This window comes from Simochromis diagramma, unplaced genomic scaffold (genome assembly GCF_900408965.1).
Source record: "Simochromis diagramma unplaced genomic scaffold, fSimDia1.1 OVJJ01000699.1, whole genome shotgun sequence".
In the NCBI taxonomy this organism is placed as follows: Eukaryota; Metazoa; Chordata; class Actinopteri; order Cichliformes; family Cichlidae; genus Simochromis; species Simochromis diagramma.
In genome coordinates, this window is record NW_024387495.1 from 96,727 (window position 1) to 120,428 (window position 23,702).

Genomic DNA, 23,702 nt, shown 5'->3' on the forward strand with positions numbered 1-23,702 from the left:
CTGCATCTCTGCCTTTCTGCCCTCCTCACCTTGTCACCAAAAAATAGCCTCAAAGTTTTTTTTAGCATCCTGATCAGAGACTGAGGTGCATCTGGTGGAACCACCAGCATGTCGGACCTGCAACGCAATGCAGCAGTCTTACCCATTTCTGCTGTAGAACACATGCATGTGCACACGCACACACACACACGAACACGGGGCAGGAAATGATCTGTTCTCTTTGTGTTGTTTTAGATATAAGACATCTTTGCTAACACATGACGTTCTCTCCCTTTAGCTGCTGTGAGCTGATTGCAGTGTTTGCTCTGCATTCACTGAGCCGCTCCAGCTTTCAGCTCATAATGTTTCTTCACTTCCAGATAAAATACAAGCTCTCACAGCCATCACATTTAACAAGACAGAGAGAAGAAGAAATCAGCGCAGGGTCGAGTGATGTATTTCCTTTTCCTCTCCCTTTCTGCCTGTTTCTTGAAGGAGGCACTAAATCAATGTGTGTGTGTGTGTGTGTACTTTATGTGTGTCAGTGTTTGAGGCACTTGTCGCAGCAGGGATTGCTCGATAATTGATTTTGAAGTCTACCACTAGCTGAGGTGGTTGTCTTTAAATTTTCCTCTTTTCACTTTGTTTTTGAAAAATCCTGCACACACACGCACACACACACACACACACACACACACACACACACACACACACACACACACACACACACACACACACACACACACACACACACACACAAACACACACATACAAACACACACGCACACACACACACACACTCACACACACTCACACATACAAACACACACACACTCACACACACTCACACACACTCACACATACAAACACACACACACACACTCGCCTCCGTCCTCTTTTCTCGGTCGACAACAATAACAACAATGCCTACTTATGCTATAATAAATGGCTCAGTCGTGCAGCCTTTGTTTACTCGTTTGTGACTGTCACCCAGCTGTTGTCTCCCGTACTGTAAGCCTTCCTCACCCTCCCACTTCCTGTTTCCCCATGCTACAGCAGCCATCTTGATTGTGGGTGCTACACCATGTAACGGCAGCTGTTACTGTTATAACAGGGTGACAAACAGTGCGCGGTGCCACATATTGTGCTTCAGATGAATGTTGAAGTGCTGGTGCAGAGTGAGAGGTGATTTATCAGCAGGTGAGCTCAGCTCTGGATGGGTGCTTTTATCACCCTGCCAGACCGAAGCAAGAGGCAACAGAGGAAAAGGGAACAGTAACAGTTATACTATTCACTGACAGGAGACGCCTCGCTGTGCAGTACTGTGCAAAAGTCTTAGGTCTTTTCATTTCATGCGGGCTTGATCAGCAGCTCTCCAGCTTTCTGAAGGTCTCTTAAAGGTTTTCTTTGGACATGAGCTGCTTTTTCACTCTTTTCAGTCCTTGCTGATCGCTTTCTGTGGATTTGCTTTTACATCTTTGTTAACTGATGTTTGAAATAGCATGATAAAGGTACAATGAACGGATGAACCAATGTTTTGTCTACACATAACCGATAACTTAGTACATCCTGTTACAAAAATCAACAGTTGTTGAATCTATAAAAAAATGGCATCAAAGCAGCCATACACATGTACATAGATCTACATATATAGATAAATAGATCTAGATTAATAGATTTTTTTCAAGGGTGCACAGACAGATATGAGCTCCAGTTAAAATAATACTTTGAAGTGACACCTCTGTGTTACTGGTCATGTGAGGAAGGACTCATGTTAGAGTCGTGTGAAATGATCCTATATTGAAGACAGACAGACACACCCCTCTATACTTTGGTAATTAATGTTCACTCTTTTTATCTCATTGCAACATAAAGCTAGTAAGGTAAATATCCTGCAGGCAAGTGGGGTTGCCATAGTGACACAGTTGAGCAACGATGAAGTAAGAGGAGGAATAACTCAGAAGGCGAGGAGCAGCACGAGCATTGAGACTGCAGAAATCTCTGCTATGCTGCCATTGAGTGTCGGCAAGTTTGAGCTTTTATTATTTCCTACTTTTCATTCATATCTAGTCATTTAGTGGGTCTCACAGTTGTATTCTAGCTGGACACTTTTAAGCATTAGTAAGGTGGTATTTAATAGTTAATTAATTGTTTATAAAGCATCACTAAACCATAATGATTACCAGCGCATTTAGATGAACCTTTGTAGATACACAGATTATGTTACAAGTTAAATATTTGTGAGTGTATTAGTAGAGTGGGCAGACCCAGGACACGCTGGACAGATTATATCTCTGCTGGCCTGGGAACAGATGGGAACAGAACAATACTGAAATGTAATTAAGAGCAGAGTCTGGCTTCATATGAGGGCTGAAGACACAAAGAGAAACACAGAGCAGCTGAAGACTAAAGCTCTGTGAACACTGTACTCATGATTGTTTAAAACAAAGACGTTTCCCTCTGTTTAAGTTTATGCAGAGAAAGTGTTACAAATGTGTACGACATGATCCTCAAGCAAAACCAAATGCTCACACAAATGTGTGCAGTGATGTGTGTGTTTTTGAGGACTGTGTGTAGACTGGAGCACGTGCTCGTAGAACAGTTTGACAAATGTGTGCATGCTAACCTGAATAAATACTGACACACAAAGTCCAGCTTGACGAGTCGGATCATTTTCCCTTCCAAAACCTTCCTGTGAACACAAACGTCTAAAGCTGAAAACATCCCTCTGCTCACTTACAAAATCTGAAACTGCTCTAATCTCCTGATAGCAGTCTTGCCAACTCCTCAGTAAGGAAAATCGCTATTGGCTGTCCTAAAAGTCACTAGAAGTCGCTAAATGACGTCATCGCCTAGTTTGCATAATTGGTCATGCTAATCTAATTGTAACCTATGTTGGTGGAGAGAGAAATAACATCGTGGAAGAGACATAAAGTGAGTAAAAAACGTCCTAAATGCATTTAGAGTTTATTTAGAACTACGAATTAAATTTATTTTAGCAATTATTGTTTTTTGTAATGTCACAATTCCAACCCTGCTCCTTTACCTGGGCTTGGACCGGCAAAAGTGACCTGAAATAGGCACTCTGGTGGAGTTAATTTGTGTGTGTGTGTGTGTGTGTGTGTGTGTGTGTGTGTGTGTGTGTGTGTGTGTGTGTATAAGTAGTTTTAAATCTGATCCACAAAACAGCATAACAGTAAAAGAACTGACTGCGTTACAGTCAGTGCGGGAGCAGTGGCTTCGCTCATGCGCAATTCATTTGCAGTTCGGACGCATAGGTGTGAACATCTTCTGCCCTGATAGCAGCTGGGGGAGGACTATCCTCCGCCCGTGAGCGCTTTGGCACGGGCGAGGTGCCCACGGCAGCACCTGCTGCTTGTTGAGAGTAAGAGCGATACTCGCTTTCACGTCAAAAAGTTGTTATAAATAAGTCTCCAATAACACCAGAAAAAGTCGCCAGATTTGTCGCTAGTCGCTTTTTAGAAAAAAACGTCACAAAGGGGGTCTGAAAACTCGCTAAATATAGCGACACAGTTGCTAAGTTGGCAACACTGCCTGATACAGATGACATCGCACGCCCACGTGGGCTTTTGAGACAAATTTCACCTGCAAAGATGTATTCAAGTCCCAAGTCCCAGAGACTGGGACATCTGAGCTTCCTCTGTGTACCTTCATTTTTTTTTTTTTTTTTTTTTTTAAAGTAGATGTTTCATTTTCTAAATAAACAGATCAGCTCATCAGCTCATCACTGCTCTACCAGAAGCATAGATTTAACAGATAAAATATTAAATTAAATTACACAGTGGCCTGTAAAAGTTAATATATGGTTTTAAAAAACTGCTTCTACATTGTCATGATCCAAGCAGCCAGAAACACACAGGCACAAATGTAATCTTCAAAAAAATGGGTTTTATTATACCCCCAAAAAGGACAAGATGATTACAAAAATTCAAAATAACAAAAAATAAAGTTTTTAAGAACCAAGTGGGCCCATAAAAGAGGTTAACTTAACAGAACGCTACTCAAAAGTCACTTAACAAAAACATAACTCAACAAACTGACCTGCCCAAATGAGAAACAGCTCCAGTTATATAGCAAATGAATAAACCATTATATACACCTGTGGCGAAGGTGTGGTCCCGAGCGCGGCTGCAGGGGAGGAGTGGTGCAGTGGGCTCAACAGGGCGGTGCTGGAGATGCCGGTGAGAACAGCTGATGGCGATTTGGACTGATAATGGTTTCCTTCCCTTTTTATAGTGAGACGGAGAGGAGCGGGGGGAGAGGGAAATCAGCTGGGACCGACAGCTGTCAGACTGTGTTCATATCATAACCTGGGAAAACTATAAATAAATGTGGAAGCTGGTGATAAAGACCTGTGTGTGTGTGTGTACCTGTGTATAGTGCATTTCACAACACCAAAGGTGAAAACTAAAGAGATAACAGCTAACCATCATTCAAGAAGAACCCCATTCCCCCTGCATGATCACAATAGATGGTCCAGTCCACTTTATTGGCTTCTGCATTTAAACCAGCTCCACCCTCAGCCTCCTCTTTCGGCCAAACCAGGAAGGACTGGAGCGGAGGTCAGGTAACTCAGAAAGAGCAGAAATACAATCAATATAACATACCTATATAAAACAACAAACAATGCAAAGCAAAGTCTATGCCACCATTTGGGCTATAGCTTAGTGCTGTCATGCATTACAGGTAAACTCAAAATATCAAATTAGTTAACTTATGATCACAGAAGCTTTAGAGCATAACGTAAACATAAGACAAAAGACCAAATGAATATTACCTAAGTATCTCAGTTGTGTGGTTGCATGCATCCATCACATACATCCTGAAGTTTTTAACGATCTTAGTCTGCTATTACCAGAGAATGGTGAGAGTAACATGACAAGGTCCACGTTACCTGGATTATTTGGAGATTGTGTATCAGAATTTCAGGAGCGGGACCACGCCTCCAAACACACTCTTTCCGGTTGTCATCTATATAGGTTCCCCCAGTTCCACAAGCTGTTCATTCTCATTTACGTGATTCGCCAAGGGTCCATTCTCGGCGAATACCTTTAAACACAGCTCATCTCTCAAGAATAACGTAATTTTACTCACCCTTCCATTCGCTAAAATCGCCCTCTCGTCCGTCAGCGCGTCAGACGAACAACTACTCAAGCTCTGCATCCATCTCTTCCTCCGGCAATCCCAGAAACACACCAAACATCATGGCAGCGCTTCCAAAGAACCGAATGCTGACGACCTCCTAGCAGTTTTCTTGCCACATGCGGTCTGCTAACCCATCCATCCAGTCGTCTCATCTGCGCTAAATCCAGTCATGACGTAACTCCTGCCGCCCGCCACTTCAGCAAAAACCAGCGGGGTCGCCCGCCAGCAGAACTCACAGCTCCTCTCACGTTGCTCCGAAACGGGTCTCAGGCCAGGCAAGTTAGCCGAAAAGCAGACGGCCGTCAGTGCCGAACCCACGCTTCCAAACAAATCGCAGCTCCAACAGCAAAAGCTACAGCGTACTTCGTAGCTCCACCCACCCGCGAGCGCCAGGTAGGAATGCAAGCTGGAAAACTGTCGCTAGCTCCATACTGTCTACTGTTCTCCATCGTCGTGTTGTTTCCTTCCCTCCTTTCACTAAATGCTTAAGGAGGTTGGCACCTAGAACCCCGGTTCTTCCCTATCCGCCATTCGCAAACGCAGCAGCAAGCTTCCTACCACCGAACTGCCAGTTTCTCAGCAAAGACGACACACACACACAAAAAAAAATGCAGTATGCTTCAGCACAGAGTTGCCAGGTTCCCAACCTCTCATCTGTTAAACTCCGCGGCAAACCTCGGCAACGAGTTGCCAGGTTCTCGGCCACTCATCCCACCGCTGCTAAACTCTGCAGCAAACCTCGGCACCGAGTTGCCAGGCACTCAGCCACTCATCCCCCCCTTCGCAAATTCGGCAGCAAACCTTGGCACAGAGTTGCCAGGTTCCCAGCCTCCCACGCCTCCTCAGCTAAATTCGGCAGCAAACCTTGGCACCGAGTTGCCAGGTTCCCAGCCTCCCACGCCTCCTCAGCTAAATTCTGCAGCAAACCTTGGCACCGAGTTGCCAGGTTCCCAGCCTCCCATGCCTCCTCAGCTAAATCCTGCAGCAAACCTTGGCACAGAGTTGCCAGGTTCCCAGCCTCCCACGCCTCCTCAGCTAAATTCTGCAGCAAACCTTGGCACCGGGTTGCCAGGTTCCCAGCCACCCACCCATCCCTCTCAAACTCTGCAGCAAACGTCGGCACCGGGTTGCCAGGTGCTCAGACACTCATCAACCCCTTCGCATACAGGTTCCTGCCTCCCTCATTCGCAAAAGCAGCAACAAGCTTTTCGACCATTGGGTTGCCTGTTTCTCAGCATAGTTAAGAGAAAGAAAAAAAAAAAAGGCACAGAGTTGTCAGTACTCCATCCCTCCGTAGCAAATGCAGCATGCTTCAGCACCGAGTTGGCAGGTTCCCTGCCTCTTCCCTCCTCGGCTAAACTCTGCAGCAAACATCGGCACTGAGTTGCCAGGCTCTCAGCCACTCATCCCTTCTTCCCAAATTTCTGCAGCAAATCTCGGCACCGAGTTGCCAGGTTCCCAGCCTCTCGTCCCTCCTCGGCTAACCTCTGCAGCAAACCTCGGCACCGGGTTGCCAGGTTCCTTTATCCCTCATTCGCAAAAGCAGCAGCTTTTCTACCACCCGGTTGGCAGTTCTCTGCATAGACAAAATTAATTAATAAAAAAAAGGCACTGGGTTGCCAGGTTTTCCTTCATCCCCCATTTGCATGCAGCATCTAGCTTCCCTACGGCTGAACGGCCAGTTGCTCTGCATCTATCATTGCAAGCAGCGGCAAACCCTTCTAGCACAGTGGTGTCAGGTTCTTGCTATATCTGCCATGTGCAAACCGCAGTGACAAGCTTCTTACCCCTGAGTTGCCAGTTCCTGTCCATCCATCATGGCTAAAGCAGCAGAGAATCCTTCTAGCTGGTTCCTTCTATATCCATCATTCGTAAGCGCAGCAGCAAACTTCTTCCACCACGTTGTCAGTTTCTCTGCATAAGTTAAGGTTCTCTCTTTATCCCTCATTTACAAATGCAGCAGCATGCTTTCGGCACCGCGATGCCAGCTTCTCTTCCTCTATGCCCCTACGCAAATGCAGTAGCAAGCGCTGGCACCGGGATGCCAGCTTCTCTTCCTCTGTCCCTCCTTTACGAATGCAATATCAAGCTTGGCACCGAGATTCCTGGTTCTTCTTTATCCCTCATTCGCAAATGCAGCAGCATGCTTTCTAATATAGAGTTGCCAGTTTCTATGCATTTATCACAGCAATGCAGCAGTGAATCCTTCTACCACCGCGATGCCAGCTTCTCTGCATCTAGCCCTCACATGCTAAGCAGCAGACGTTCCTGTCAACACCAAAATGGCAGGTTCCATGTCTCTATTCCCTATTTGCAATGCAGAAAAAGCTCTTTGCCCCGAGATGCAAGGGTCAGTTCCCTAAGCAGCTCACCCTTCCGGTACCGGATTGGCAGCTTCTGCCATCAATCACTTGCACAAAAAAAATAAATAAAAAATCCCTCTCTCCATGATGACAGTTTCTCCATTTTGTCCTGTCTTCCACAAGGTGTAGCAGCAAATCATTCCGGTACCGAGATCCCAGTTTTGTTGCCATCTTTCCTGCCTTCACAAAGCAAAGGTGAACCTTTGTGGCACCAGGATGCCAGGTTCTGTCCTCTATCGCTCACTTTAAGACAACCAAAATGCGCCATGCACATAATTCTTCATGGCGTCCCTTCACTTCTCACGTGCTTTCACCAGCATCATCAGGCATCCACCCTCGATACAATCATTCGAGACCGCTCTCTAAGTCGACTCACGGTTCTGACTGTGTCTAAATGCCTTATCATCTCTCACAAAGTCCAGTGGACTCGCACTCTGCTCTCGGACAATTTTGGGGGTTATTTTTATAGAGATTATTTTCCTCTAATCAGTCTTTCAATTCATCAACTCTTCCCAAGCGGCTGCTGTTCTTCTGTTCATTCAGAAATCAGCTAAGTCGTTATCGTTACCTTATCTGAAGTGTCAAGGTTCGAGTTTTTGAGGAGGAGACAAACGACTGCATGGTTCTCAGTTGATGTCAAAATAGTGGTTTTTATTATACACATATAAATATGTGGGGAAGATGAGCATCACAAACCTTTCAGAGCTGATCTCCCCCGAACAACCATGTCACAAGGCTTTTATTGCAATGATGACGTCAAGTCACATGATAAGTATCAGTCAGTTCTCAGAACTCAAGAAGTTCCCCTTATATGGCCTCCAGATGTTTCCACTCAGTCCAGCACTCAGAGGAAACCAGTGTGTGTGGTGTGTATGTCAAACAGGGAGCATGTCCTGAGACGCCCTCACAGTTAGATCTTACTGGAAATGATAACATTTCCCCATAGTCCAAAGTTCTCCTTATATAAACATCGGATGATACTTTAGAGACAACAAGTGGGTGACATGTTGTGCATTTTGTGAAACTTGTGTGTCCTTACAGAGAGGATGTCCTGACACGACCTCCCCTTTCCTAATAAATGTGTGTGTGAACGTGCGTGTGTTACATGACTCTCTGTGCACGCTGGTGTAGACTTGACTACGTGCAAAACTGAATGTACGAGGCCCAAGGTCCAACCGGACCTACATCTTCGAGAGGTGTGAACACAATGCTGTGGTGCAACAGCTTAAGCAAATATAAAGAATGATACAGAACAACAATAGACTGTATTAAAGTGATGATAATCTGTATACATTAATATCTTGCTCAGAGTAACATAGATGTGATTCAAAGATTATTCAATCAACTGATTCAACAATACTAAATGAGTGATGAATGATAGTTCTGATTATAAACTGTCACCCTAAGAATACAAAATAAAATATCTCTTGTCCACAGAAGTAATTAACCAGCTAAGCACCCCCTCTCCATCTTCTACTCAAAGATAAGCTCACATGCTTTTCAAGCCGCCAAGCCCTACCTCAAATCTCAAATCCAGCATTCTTCTCTGTCAGAGCTTCAGCTCAAAGTCGAGCCACATCGCTACCCGATCGAGATTTCCGTTGTTTGCAACTTCCTTTGATCTCTTCTCCTGCCATTCCTTCCTAATTGTCTAAGCTCATCCACTCCACACCATGGAGCGAGGTTCGCTCTCCCTGCGCTCGTCTTTGTCCTGTTCTCCTTCTCTCTCCCCAACCGGTCACAGCAGATGGCCCCGCCCCTCCCTGAGCCTGGTTCTGCCGGAGGTTTCTTCCTGTTAAAAGGGAGTTTTTCCTTCCCACTGTCGCCAAAGTGCTTGCTCATAGGGGGTCATATGATTGTTGGGTTTTCCTCTAGACATCATTGCAGGGTCTTGAGGCGTCTGTCACTGTGGCTCGGTGCTGTATAAATAAGTCGAATCGAAAATCAAATTATTCCGCTGACATCTTCGACCTTTGTATCGCACAGTTATTACTGCTTCTAAGGGATGCCTTCTTTGGGGATCTGCCAGGCCCGGGAGCCGTCGCCAGTCCCTTTCGAGGCCTTCCCCAAACCGCAGCTCAATTCATGTCCAAGCATTTATCTTTACCTACTTAAATGCTGCCAAACCTAAAATGAGGACGTGGGCCCAGCTAGTGAAATCTATATTCACAATATACAGAGAGTAATCAGCATAAACTACACAGGATGGTCCATAGTGATTTACAACAGAGGTTCCCTGACTGACTTTCCCCAGAAGTCTATTGTGTCTTTAACTGCTAAATCTGTTTCCTCGTAGAGGCGATGAGCTGTTCTGACAGATACATACAGAAATGTCCGTTTTACTGAAAAACAAACAAAACTGCAGGGATACAGAGGAATGCCCCAGCTTTACACTGGGACTTAAATACGTCTTTCATTTGTGGATCGGTGTGAAGCTGTCAGCTTGAAAAACTCTAAACTCCTGGTGCACATTTAAGGGTTTGTAAGTAAGGTTTACCTTACAAATCTTAAATCACATGTAATTATTATTAAAAGGATTTGTAAATCTCATATACACATAATTTATTAATAATAGAACACGGAAAACAAATCAAATGCACCATTTCAAGAAAAGCCTATTTTGAAATGAAAATAATTTGTGACAGAGCCGTGTTTCCCTAACCCTCTTTGTCTGTCTGTATCCATGTCGTGTCCTTCTTTTTGTTCTCATTTTGAGAATAAATTAAGAAACTTTTATCTCAAGGCATCATCTGTTTCTTTTTTGCTCAGTGACCATAACGTCTCACACTCCCTTCAGCGCTCTTCTGCTTTTTCTCCCTCTGATGAGGGAGTGGTGATGACATCACTAAAAGATGGGGGAAAGTTCCTGAGCAGGCCAGTTATGAGGCTCTAAGTGTAGTATTGATTAGCTGTCCACATCACTGCCTGTGCACATACAACAGAGGAGAGTCGGACCAGGCTGACCTCTCCTCACCTTTCTCTCTGGTTCCCATCCTGACACACACACACGCACACACACACACACACACACGCACGCGCACGCGCGCGCGCGCGCGCGCACACACACACACACACACACAGTGTTTCATGTTTTCTCTCTAATGTTGAGACAAGACATAAAACCTAAAAAGCTGTGTGACAGGCCTTAAACCAACACCGTCTCCTTATTCTAATTCCTGTGAGCGCTCCAGGCTGACGCGGTCGTTATCCTGAAGTCAGGAAGATGTTTTTGGTTTGATTTTGGATTCTTACAGTGTGACTGTTACGGAGAACAACAGGATGTTTTGATATCCTGGGTGTATCATTTTACAGCAATAACTGTCTTTGACATGCGTGTTCTTTGTCACACGCAGTTCATTTTGCTTCCACTCTGAAATCATGAAATAACCCAGTTCTTTCTGCTTTGCAGCAGAGAGTCAAAAAATGTTCCCGTCATTCACTTGGCTTTGTTTTTGTTAATGCATTTAACAAAGCAGGGGAGTATATGCATGTATTCATGTGAAAGTTGAGCGACTCTTAATGTGGTCATTGTTAATCAGTGATTACAAAGCATGCAGTCAGACAGGTGTGGCTGCACAAACACTAAGCAGCAGTATTCTTATTATTAAGCAAGTAGAATTCATTATTTGTCAGTGTGTTCATTTCATTTAGAGCAGCATAATAACAATCAGCAGTGCTTTACATTTCCCTGCATGCAGCCAGTGCCTAATTGCAGCTAATTACCGGTGGCTGCCATGTGGAATATGATATGTCTTCTTTCTGCAAGCCATTCCTGGTAATTACAGATATATCATGTCACCCAGTGAATGATTATTACATAAAGGTTCCCCCGGTGGCTCTTTTTCCTTTGGACAGAGGAGAGAAATGGCCCACATCCACCTGGACCAAGCTGGTCCAGTCCTTCCCATTAAGGCCAGACCAGTCCAGACTGATCGAGGCCACGCTGCAGAGTGGCATATGGGGTGGGCCCTGCGTGCCAGAATCCTGGCAGATAGTGCAGGATGAGAAAGAATGTAGGCCAGTGAACACTTGAACCCTGGACAGAGAGCACTTTAATCTTTACCTGCATGACAAACGATGACAACATCGAGAAGTTTGGTGGAAAACATCTAGACGAGGAAAAATGAGGAAGGGACTAGAAAGGCTGGACGAGAGTGTGAAATCAACAAATGTCTCAGTGCATGCTCCATTATCAGGTAAGGAAATCCCAAAAGGTTGATTCTGTTCATGTGGACAGAGAAACGTTTCATCATCATCCAGGTGACGCCTTCAGTCTCAGCTGACTGCAGGTTTGCAACCTTATAAACTGTACAATGACTGAAACTGCTGAACAATGTGAGGTCAGTTTGTTGGTGCTTAAAGTGATTAAGCTGAATATTAATGATCAAGTCATTTTCTTCATATTATTGTAAATGTTTGTCCCACTGAAAAAGTCACATCGCATCTACTGATGTGTGGAATTAAAAATAGCATTTCATGCAGACAACAAAAACGATGAGAGGGAGCAGCTGGTACAGACGGGCCTGTGATACAGCACATTTCTGATCTAACTGACCACTCACAGCACTTTAGACTACAGGCCACATCTACCACACATACGGGGCTTTGGTGGGCACACTGTAAGCACTCTGTCCGCCTCCCATCCATGGATAGTTTAGGATCAGCAGTTAGCCTAAGACACAGGAATCTGGGTACCTGACGGAAACCCACTCTGCACACAAACCACTACACAGCTGCTCTGTTATATATGACGGGTGAGTGCTGCTCTTGTCATATATTTGAGCCAGAGCAGCTGTTTCTGCAATATCTCAGTAATCATTTGCACTAGTCATTATTAATGATGGGATAAAAAGAAAAATCTAACAACAGCTTCATGTAGAGAAACTAACACATGTTGATGATACAGCGCTCTGAAAAGAGATTTTAAAAAACTCGATGAATGAAATGATTTCAGATTTAATCAGATTACAGTGACAATATCAACTATTATAATGTCAACACAGTCAATGAACCTGAATAACCCATCGTATGACTCGATGATGAAGAGAAGTGTGAAGAAAGTCATCTTTATGGCTCCTGCATTACTTTCTACTGACCCACCCTCACCCACACTGAAGCTGCCCACAGGATGTGAGTGTTTTGGAAAGGACCCGATGGCAGGTGGTGAATTACACACAGAGAAGAGAGCATTTATGGAAGAGAAGCCGAGGAAATAAAACCAGCTCTGTGTGACAGAAAGAGAATGAAGAGACATGAAGGTGTGTGTCTGTGCGTGTGTGTGTGTGCATGTGTGTGCGAGTGTGTGTGTGTGTGCATGTGTGCATGTGTGTGACTGTGTGTGTGTACGTGTGTGCGAGTGTGTGTGTGTGTGTGTGTGTGCGCATGTGTGTGACTGTGTGTGACTGTGTGTGTGTGTGTGTGCATGTGTGTGACTGTGTGTGTGTACGTGTGTGCGAGTGTGTGTGTGTGTGTATGTGTGTGTGTGAGACTGTGTGTGTGTACGTATGTGTGTGTACGTGTGTGCGAGTGTGTGTGCGTGTGCGTGTGTGTGTGTGTGTGTGTGTGTGCGTGTGTGTATTTGTGTGTGTGTGTTTGTCTGTGCATGTGTGTGTGTGTCTGTGCATGTGTGCGTGTGTGTGCATGTGTGCGTGTGTGTGCATGTGTGTGTGTGCGTGTGTGTGTGTGTGTGTGTGTGTGTGTGTGTGTGTGTGTGTGTGTGTGTGTGTGTGTGTGTGTGTGTGTGCATGTGTGTGTGTGTGAATGCTGCCTGGTTAGACTTTAGCATGTATTAGCAGCTAAAGAGGAGCTGAGATGCAGAGTGCTGGTAGATGATGGTCAGTGTGCACACGTGTGTGTAGACATCAGACCCTTCGCACCTACACTGCGCCTTCAGTGTTTTTCCCCCTGAATCTACCTGCTTGCCAAATGGCATCAGCACCTTTAAGTTACTGGAAAGATGAATCTTACATAGCAACAAAGAAAAACATGTCTGATGTGACTGAGCAGAAAAGCAGACGCCCAGCTGCTCTCAGTCCCTCTAATCACATCAGTTTGTTGATGACTAACATGACATCACATGTTCCTGACGTCACCTCAGCTTCCTCCAGGCTTAAACCACAGTGAGAAGACTACACCCTGAACAATGTGATCCATACAACACACATGCACACATATACACACACGTACACACACACGTACACACATGCACACACACACACACACACACAGCACTGCTCCATTACCGGCAGTTCCCTGTGATTGAGGATTCCTATGGTAATGGTGATGTGGGGCTGCCCTGGCTGCCAGCTGGCTCACCCCATGAGTGATACTGTGTGCGTGTGTGTGTGCGCGCGTGTGTGTGCGCGTGTGTGTGTGTGCGTGTGTGTGTGTGTGTGTTTACATGAATGCAGCATGGGAGAGAAGCAGAAGAGGGAAAGAGGCGGGCTGGGAGTAGCAGGAGTGACAGAGGAGTGTGAGCGGGCTCAGTCTATTTGCTGCAGTGTGCTGTGCTCTTAAAGCTGAAGTGAGAATTACAAGCTGCTCTTTCTTTACCCCTGCCTCTAAAATAAGCTCATTTATAAAACATGACTCTTTACCTCTTGTCTCCTCCTCTCCTCCTTCAGCCCCTTGTGCACGATCCCTCCATCTTTGCGTTCCTTCATTTGCACATCCTCCCAAGGTTGATTTTCTCTCCCTTTAAAACTGATGGGATGAGCATTTCGTGCATGAAATGTCTTGTCCAAGTCCCCCGATACCTCTTGGCTTCTGCATACAAACCTAGAATCCAGTGATGTACATGTATCCTGGTGTTATGGTGTTTAATGATTTCCCTGGACTTAGCATTAGACAGACTGCATGTATCACCGGCTACATCAGCAGCATCTCTCTCGACCTTGCAGATCATTGCTCTGTGTGGCAGCCCTGGGTTACATGTGCTCAGTTTTAGGTGTTCGTGTTCTTTGAGCCTGAGTGTATAATATCTCCTATCAGAGCAGGCATGTTAGCTATTCAGTTGTTTCACACTAGACAGGAAGTGTGAAACAACAGCCTCAGTGAGGCTCCTCACTGCTCACTTCACTCTGGTTTGGCCTTCTGTTCACTTCAGGGTAAATCTGCTTACTAAGCATTCAAACTAAAGCGCAGCATAGTGTGATTAGCAGGATATTACACCAATATGGTGAACAATGGAAATACTGATTATAACAAAAGCTCACGTCTTGTTCGGCTTGAAAACTTCGAGCAGACACTGAGAGCTGTGCTGCTTTTAGCTCTCTGCTTACAAGATGTTTGTTTTTCTTCACTTACGAATTGAGCCTGGGCACTAACACAAGCCCACGAGTAACCAGGGTGTAAAATGTTTGATCAGTATGGACAGAGGCATATGGTGCACTCCCAGCCACTGTAGAATAATGAAGCTGTTTTTGCTTCCTTCAATCTGATTTAACCAATATTTGTGTATTGTGAATAATTCAATGGATTTTCTGCTTGTTGCAAAGTGCCAAGCCTTAAATCTGCATGTATAACTGAACATATTTATGCTAATCTAATTGTTTTACACTTAGATGGCTTTGTAGTGCTTAGTCTCTGGAATAAACACACCAGCAGAAGCTGCCTCAAAGCTTAGCGACCCCTCCCTGTTTCCCCAGCAGCCTCGTGGGAATCCTCTGAAAGCAGTTGCTGACCGAGACGAGTGAGGCGAGGTGCTTCCAGGCAAGAGAGAGTGGCATATTTCCAATCTCAGTATGAAGCAAAAAATGCACCATGCATGGTTCGCTTTAAATCATTTCTGTATTGTGGCCATTTGAGTTGATGCTTTAATGCAGGCAGCTGCAGGGACTCACTGGGCAGACTGGGAAACAAAAGCCTCTCACTCTGAGGAACAGCTTTTCATACAGATGCACCAACATATCTGCAGATTCCTGTACAGCATGTTTGTGTCGTTTATCCAAGTGTCTGAGCCTCACAGTGGTCAAACATAAACAGTCCAATCAAACACGTAACCTAAATGTAAAAACTGTCTATAAAAGCTTTGATGAAGATGAGCGCACACTTCCTGCCTCCAGTGTCCTGCATCCTTTTTTCTCAGTCTCTTACTCAGCCTTTACCTTTAGAAGTTAAACTTCCTCACAGCATTGTTGTTTCTGCAACTTTCTCCACTATGTTCACCCTTGACATTCTCCTTCAGCATGTAACTGTTTGCATTCACCTCCAAAAGTTGATTCTGTTCATCTTGACGTAGCGTTTTCAGTGGGAGAGACGTTTCCTCGCTTTCTTTAGGAGCCTTTCAAGCTGGGATAACCACATTTACTCAGGGCCTTCTTCATGTTCTTCTGCTTCCCGGGCTGCTGTGTCAGTGGGGATGGTGTTCGCTCTGTGCTGTAGCTTCCTGATGACACCCAGTTTGTGCTCCAGTGGATGATGAGAGTCAAACCTTAGATACTGATCCGTATGTGTAGGTTTACGGTACTTTCAGATGTCCCCCATTACTGATGGAAATCTCACAGTCTAAGAAGGCTAACCTGCCACTTTTCATATCCTCCCTGGTGAATTTGATGTGTCGGTCCACCGAGTTAATGTGATCCGTGAATTGTGGTACATCCTGAGATTTGATTTTCACCCAGGTGTCATCCACATACCTGAATCAATGACTTGGTGGTGTTCCAGGGTAGGATAGCAAAGCCCTCTTTTCCACTTCTTCCATGTACAAGTTGGCCACGATGGGTGAAACTGGGAGCCCATGGCACACCCATGTTTCTGCCTGTAGAACTGACCCTTGTATGTGAAGTAGGTGGAATGAAGACACAGTTCAAACACACTTGGTCGATGCTGAGAGTGGTCCTGCTGCTGAGGTTGGGGTCATCCTGTGATCTGATACGTGATACGTACTACCTCCAACGCTTCTGTGACTGGGATGCAAGTGAAGAGAGATGTAACGTCGTACGAGACCATGGTTTCATCTGCCTCCATCATAACATCTCTCACCTTCTCAACAAAATCCAGGGTGTTCTGGATGTGGTGTTCAGAGCTGCCCACCAGCGGGCTGAGGATCGAAGCCAGAAACTTGGAGATGTTATAACTTGGAGAGTTGATCATGCAGACAATCGGTCTTAAATTGTTCCTTCAGTGAGACTGAAGAAGTCACTTGGAGTGACGAAACGTTTCTCCCACTGAAAACATCCAGATGAACAGAATTTACTTACCTGGATGATTGAGCATGCATCAAGATGTTTGCATTCACATGCATGCCTAAAACTGTGCCATTCTTCACAACTCCATTTAAATCTGGCATTTTCATCAAAACCAGAAGACTCGGTGGGGTTTCCTGTTCGCTTATTTGCTGGACTATAAGCAGAGCGTGATGATGAGATCCTCTAATGAGCTGCATCCTTCCCCGTATGTTGCCTCTTTTACCAGTGTCTCAGTGGACTTCAGCAGATGTTTCCTCGTAAATACTTCCTGGGGACAGAGGATGTTGTCTGCCTCATGCTAGCTCACGGCTCAAAGCCCCATTGGCCAAGCAGCCGGTTAAACGGGCAGGAGCAGGCAGACCCACCTGTGCAGCTGTCTGCGGTGGAACACCGACAGAAAGGAAAGACTAGATAAAGGATGCTACAGAACAGCGAGATGGTAGAAAAGTGGGGGTAAGATAAAAGCCAGAAAGTTCCAGAAGTAATGAGAACTAACAAACTGAAAAACAAAAGATTTGGAAAGATGTCAGTCAGAGAAAAGACTAAACAGACAACGATGTGCCTGCTGTGGGTGCTCGGCCCACATCAGTGTCATTCATGGTCCAATCGCTAGCTGCTGAATCGTTGGGACATGCAACATGCAACAACACCTCTTTTCACTCTCTTTGTGTTTATACACGCCTGCTTCATTTAATCAATTCAATTCATTTTTTTATAACGATTAGTAATAATTAAACTCTCTTCTATAGTGTGTCTCTTGTTCTGTCTTCTTCTGCTCTGATCTCTCCTTCTTTTAAGAAAATCATATTTACACGCATGTACCTTTACACAGTAACTAAAGGATGTCTGCGATTAAACACTATGGATGATGAAGGAAGGAGATAAAAATAATTAAAGTATTTACAGTGGGGCAAAAAAGTATTTAGTCAGCCACCGATTGTGCAAGTTCCCCCACTTAAAATGATGACAGAGGTCAGTAATTTGCACCAGAGGTACACTTCAACTGTGAGAGACAGAATGTGAAAAAAAAATCCATGAATTCACATGGTAGGATTTGTAAAGAATTTATTCGTAAATCAGGGTGGAAAATAAGTATTTGGTCAATAACAAAAATACAACTCAATACTTTGTAACATAACCTTTGTTGGCAATAACAGAGGTCAAACGTTTACTATAGGTCTTTACCAGGTTTGCACACACAGTAGCTGGTATTTTGGCCCATTCCTCCATGCAGATCTTCTCGAGAGCAGTGATGTTTTGGGGCTGTCGCCGAGCAACACGGACTTTCAACTCCCGCCACAGATTTTCTATGGGGTTGAGGTCTGGAGACTGGCTAGGCCACTCCAGGACTTTCAAATGCTTCTTACGGAGCCACTCCTTTGTTGCCCGGGCGGTGTGTTTTGGATCATTGTCATGTTGGAAGACCCAGCCTCGTTTCATCTTCAAAGTTCTCACTGATGGAAGGAGGTTTTGGCTCAAAATCTCACGATACATGGCCCCATTCATTCTGTCCTTAACACGGATCAGTCGTCCTGTCCCCTTGGCAGAAAAACAGCCCCATAGCATGATGTTTCCACCCCCATGCTTCACAGTAGGTATGGTGTTCTTGGGATGCAACTCAGTATTCTTCTTCCTCCAAACACGACGAGTTGAGTTTATACCAAAAAGTTCTACTTTGGTTTCATCTGACCACATGACATTCTCCCAATCCTCTGCCGTATCATCCATGTGCTCTCTGGCAAACTTCAGACGGGCCTGGACATGCACTGGCTTCAGCAGCGGAACACGTCTGGCACTGCGGGATTTGATTCCCTGCCGTTGTAGTGTGTTACTGATGGTGACCTTTGTTACTTTGGTCTCAGCTCTCTGCAGGTCATTCACCAGGTCCCCCCGTGTGGTTCTGGGATCTTTGCTCACCGTTCTCATGATCATTTTGACCCCACGGGATGAGATCTTGCGTGGAGCCCCAGATCGAGGGAGATTATCAGTGGTCTTGTATGTCTTCCATTTTCTGATGATTGCTCCCACAGTTGATTTTTTCACACCAAGCTGCTTGCCTATTGTAGATTCACTCTTCCCAGTCTGGTGCAGGTCCACAATACTTTTCCTGGTGTCCTTCGAAAGCTCTTTGGTCTTGGCCATGGCGGAGTTTGGAGTCTGACTGTTTGAGGCTGTGGACAGGTGTCTTTTATACAGATGATGAGTTCAAACAGGTGCCATTCATACAGGTAACGAGTGGGGGACAGAAAAGCTTCGTACAGAAGACGTTACAGGTCTGTGAGAGCCAGAGATTTTCCTTGTTTGAGGTGACCAAATACTTATTTTCCACCCTAATTTACGAATAAATTCTTTACAAATCCTACCATGTGAATTCATGGATTTTTTTTTCATATTCTGTCTCTCACAGTTGAAGTGTACCTCTGGTGCAAATTACTGACCTCTGTCATCATTTTAAGTGGGGGAACTTGCACAATCGGTGGCTGACTAAATACTTTTTTGCCCCACTGTAAATGGGGAGAAACGACCTCGTCCAGTTTTTATTCTCTGACACAGTAAAAAGAAAAACATCTGTAATCCAGCAGAGATTACACTGAGAGAGAACAGTCAAACATATGGGCTCATCAGACGTTTTCCCACTTTCAGAGTTGAAGTATGAATAAATATTTATTAATACGTTTATCCACATGACTGACTTATTGGACAGAAACATACATGCAAATGCAAACTTTGAATCAGACAGTTAATCGATCTGAATTATTGATACTTGCTGGTTGGATTAGAGTTTTGGTTGTTATGGTCTGTGTTTTTGTCTGTCAGCTTTACGCCTTTCACATTTCTGCTCAAGCTTCTGTTTTTGTTTGGACTTTTATGACTTGAAGACGAGGAATTTTGTGTTTGTGGAGGTTATTAATAATTTTGTTTCCTCGTATTTTGGTCTGTTGTTTCCTCTCTACCCACTCGAGTCCTTCTGTCAAGTGTCTGTGTTCAGTTTTTTCCCTGTTAAGTTACTTCCTGTGTTATGTTAGTCCTTTGTAGCTTGTACCTTGCTGATAATGTTACTTCCTTTGTTAATGCTGAACTAATGAATTAAACTATTCACTTTAGCTAAAGTTATTAAGTTAGCTAAAGAGTTGGGATGCTGTGTAAGACATAAATAAAGCTAAAACACAAAGGTTTGGACACCGTTTTGCATGTTTCCCTACTGTAGGGGTCTCTGCAAGCATACAGAGGGGGTACTCTTAGAGGGTCCAAGATGACAACTTTGGAATTCTATTAGAAACAGTCGATCATATTTGATCAAAGCTGAATCCAACACAAACTACGCTAAATTAGCGTTTTTAGCTAACAGCTACAATAAGCATAAAAGTTACCTTACGGCTATCATTTGTTAACATGACGCTTGTTCTTATACATGTAATACATTTATTACCAACCTGAGAGTTTATCCGCTGGTCATTCGACATGACGAATGACTTCTGAAGTCTTAATTCAGCTCAAGATGCTGTAGATTCCCATCAGTAACACTTTCGGTCCGCTAGTAAAACGTAGTTCTATTAATCTGCGCTTGAACCGGAACCGGATGTAAGTTCCAAAAAGCTGAATTTTGGAAATGAAATTGAATTGTGAGAAGTGAAACTGAAATTATTCAAGAGCCACATTTTTAAAGGATAAAATACAGTTTCAAAGCAAATGAATTCATTTTCAAAATATAAAATTCAGTTTCAATTTAGTGACGATCACTTTCAAACCAATACATTGAATTTCAAATTAGGCTAATTCAAATTCAGTTTTAAAAAGAATTTAGTGGAGATGTAGGTAAGCAGGCATCAGTAGAAGATGTCCAGAGCACCTCGCCCAAGAGCAGCCCATGGGGTCATCAGATGCCCAAACCAACTCTGGTGGCTCCTTTTGACGTGGAGGAGCAGCGGCTCTACCTCATTCTTCGGTCACTACCCAGAGCTTGTAACCATATGAGGGACGCAGATCGAGCAGCAAATCGACAGCTTCACATTTGTGCTCTGCTCTCGACTCACCACGATGGAGTGGTACACAGCGTCCACATCCATGCAGACTCCATCCTGATCCATCTGTCCATCTCTCACTTCCCTTCTCATACATGAACAGGACCCAGTGTACACAAATGCCTCCGTTTGCAGCAACATCTGGTCCCTGACCTGGAGTGAGCGCTCCATCCTTTTCCAGCTGTGGACCATGGCCCCAGATTTGGAGGTGCTAATTCTCATCCCCACTGCTGCAAACCACTCCAGTTCAAACTGGAGGCCACCACCTGATAAAGCCAACAGAACCACATCATTAGCAAACAGCACAGATGAGCCTTCTGGGAACATTGGGAAAAATGAATAATTTGATGTAAAACTTTCATTTTGATGATAGTTATTCAGCCTAATAATGTGATGGGAAGTTTGTTTCAGATCGTTATTAATCTTATCCAAAACAAAGTGAAGTGAACTAAACCCTGACCCTAACCATAGCCTCGTACATCTGAGAATGTGGGGGAGATAATTATATCCAGGTATGTGAGAGTCCCTGTGACCAAGGAAAAGTACAAATGTTGGATTTCATGAGTTCTAATTTTATTGGAAAAATGATTATGTCCAATTTATAGAAAAGACTGATATTTGTGAATCATTTGTTATTTGATTAAATACTTCCTGAATTTGTTGGTTCTTCCACATACAGTAATATTTCAACATGCCTGCTGTCTGCAGATGTACATCAGCTCTGTTTGGTTCATGTAACTCTGATGGAGAGGAAATATAGTTGGCTGTGGTCACACTGCAGTAATGATCCTGCTTTTACTTAACTCGTTGGTGGACGCCTCTGATCCATGTCATGGATTACATGTATGGTGTCAGATGTACTGCACAGGCACATGCATGTAGGCTTTCTCTGACCTACAATAAATAACTCGGACTAAAATCTGTGAAACACTTTTGAAAGAACGCACACAGTCAGCTCCACTGTTGTGTGTGTCAGTTAACAGTTTATTGTGCTGATATTTGCAGCCATCTGCGAGGCTAAGCATGTGTGTCTACTTGAGCGAAGGTTAGTGAGTGTAATGAAATCATTATTCATTATTATTTTCACTACATGGCTTGTCAAGGCGCTTTTTTATGATTTGGAGCTGATCCATAAGGATGCTGAACAATCATTTGGCTGTGGGTTGATACGTTTTCTCTAAACTAATCCTGCAAAGCAAACATTTGATCCCGGATAGAGCGGTGAAATAACTGCTTTGTATTAGTTTTGTCTGTACTAACAGATGTGATCCTCTGAACTCAGTTCATCATATTTTTTCATATTTTGATGCTTCATATGTTAGTGGCTGATCAAGCATGTCCTGTTTCAGTTTAGCAAATGCAGGAAATACATAAATAAATCCTAAGTCATGGATGCTGCAGAAGGACTGTGTGGCGCTGCACTTGGCTGAGATGCTGTGCTGCACACATTAGTCTCCACATGACCGGCGAGGAGAAATATAGGAAAGCACTGCAGCCTGTCCATGAGCTTTTATTGGCCTTTATGATATTCATCAGTGGTTATTAGTAACAGTGCTGACCAATCCACTGCTTGACTTGATGGGCTGTGGAGTCTTTATTGGGTTCTTTGGACTCCTTGATGAGGAGCGCAATTAAGTTCAGTTTCCAAAGAGCCGTAGTAGAAATAGCTCTGGGTACTTTTCATTATTAAAGCCGATCAAGGTGAGGTTAAAAATGAGCTTCAAAAAATTATTTTATTTCATTCAGTATGTTAGAGTTGGTCAAACCCATTTTAGCATGTTGTGCTGTTCATTTTTTATTGTTTTGTATTCATGTGGGGATTTTTGTTCATTTTGTGGTAATGTATTAGTCAATCAATAAATGCATTAATAAATAAACAAAGATTTAAGTGTTGTGATCACACAGATCTCTAACTCCATAGCACTTGATGCATGCTCAGTCATCCAGGGAAGCAAGTCCCAAAGGCTGATTCTGTTCATCTGGACGTTTTCAGTGGGAGAAACGTTTCATCATCGTCAGGTGACGTCTTCAATCTCAGCTGACTGCAGGTTTCAATCTTATAAACAGGACATGTGCATAATGACTGAAACCAGCCCACTGAAGGAACAATGGGCTCGGAGGTCAGTTCTTTAATCTTAATTATGCAAATTCTCATGACCATTGATCAACAACTACTGATCAATGGTCATGAGTCCCATTCACAGAGAGTTGGGGAATGGCTGCAATCACAGCATTGTAAGATGGTGACAGATGTACCCTCAGGCCCCCTCCTCCATTCAGAGATGGTCTTTCCCTCCTTGACTCCGCCCTCACACGAGCATTCCTCCCTGTCCAGGATGTTACATCCTCATCACTGAACGAGTGTCCACTGGCCTGTAGGTGTAAATAGACTGCAGAGTCCAGGCCTGACGAGGTGGCTCTGCCTTGTTGTAGCCAGAGGTTGTTTGGTTTCCCCGATGTATAAATCCTGGCACTTAACAGCGTACACTATGTTACTCTGTTGTGGGACGACCGTGGCTCAGGGGGTTGGGAATCGCATCTGTAACCGGAAGGTCGCCAGTTCGCTCCCCGGGCTCTCTGTCCTGGTCGTTGTGTCCTTGGGCAAGACACTTTACCCTACTTGCCTACTGGTGTTGGCCAGAGGGGCCGATGGCGCGATACGGCAGCCTCGCTTCTGTCAGTCTGCCCCAGGGCAGCTGTGGCTACAACTGTAGCTGCCTCCACCAGTGTGTGAATGTGAGAGTGAATGAATAGTGGTATTGTAAAGCGCTTTGGGTGCTGTTTGTGTCGGCGACCCGATCCTTGGGGTGGACCAATGTTTCGGGTTTAAAAGCCACAGAGACCTGGTATTTCGAAAAAAATGCGTCTCAACTGCTCCGATACTCCTGACACGTACGGGATCACTACAGGTTTTCTCTTAGGCAGCAGTTGTCCTTCTCTCCTGGATTGGCTGAGCTTTCTTTAGGAGCCTTTCCAGCTTTGAC

At 44.4% G+C, this 23,702-nt stretch overlaps 1 protein-coding gene and 1 long non-coding RNA gene across 3 annotated transcripts in view; one reads left to right on the forward strand and one right to left on the reverse strand.

Annotated features, from left to right (window-relative positions):
• Nucleotides 1–23,702, forward strand: part of LOC120725645 (RNA binding protein fox-1 homolog 1-like) — a 293,134-nt gene that overhangs the window by 94,122 nt on the left and 175,310 nt on the right. The window lies entirely within an intron of this gene.
• LOC120725646 lies at nucleotides 3,644–8,439 on the reverse strand. Of its 2 annotated transcripts, XR_005694161.1 has the most exons (3): nucleotides 5,884–8,439; nucleotides 4,396–5,820; nucleotides 3,644–4,099 (listed from the first exon to the last, which is right to left on the reverse strand). It is a non-coding gene; the product is annotated as an uncharacterized LOC120725646 (long non-coding RNA). The 2 variants fall into 2 exon arrangements; XR_005694160.1 differs by having other exon boundaries at nucleotides 4,396–8,417.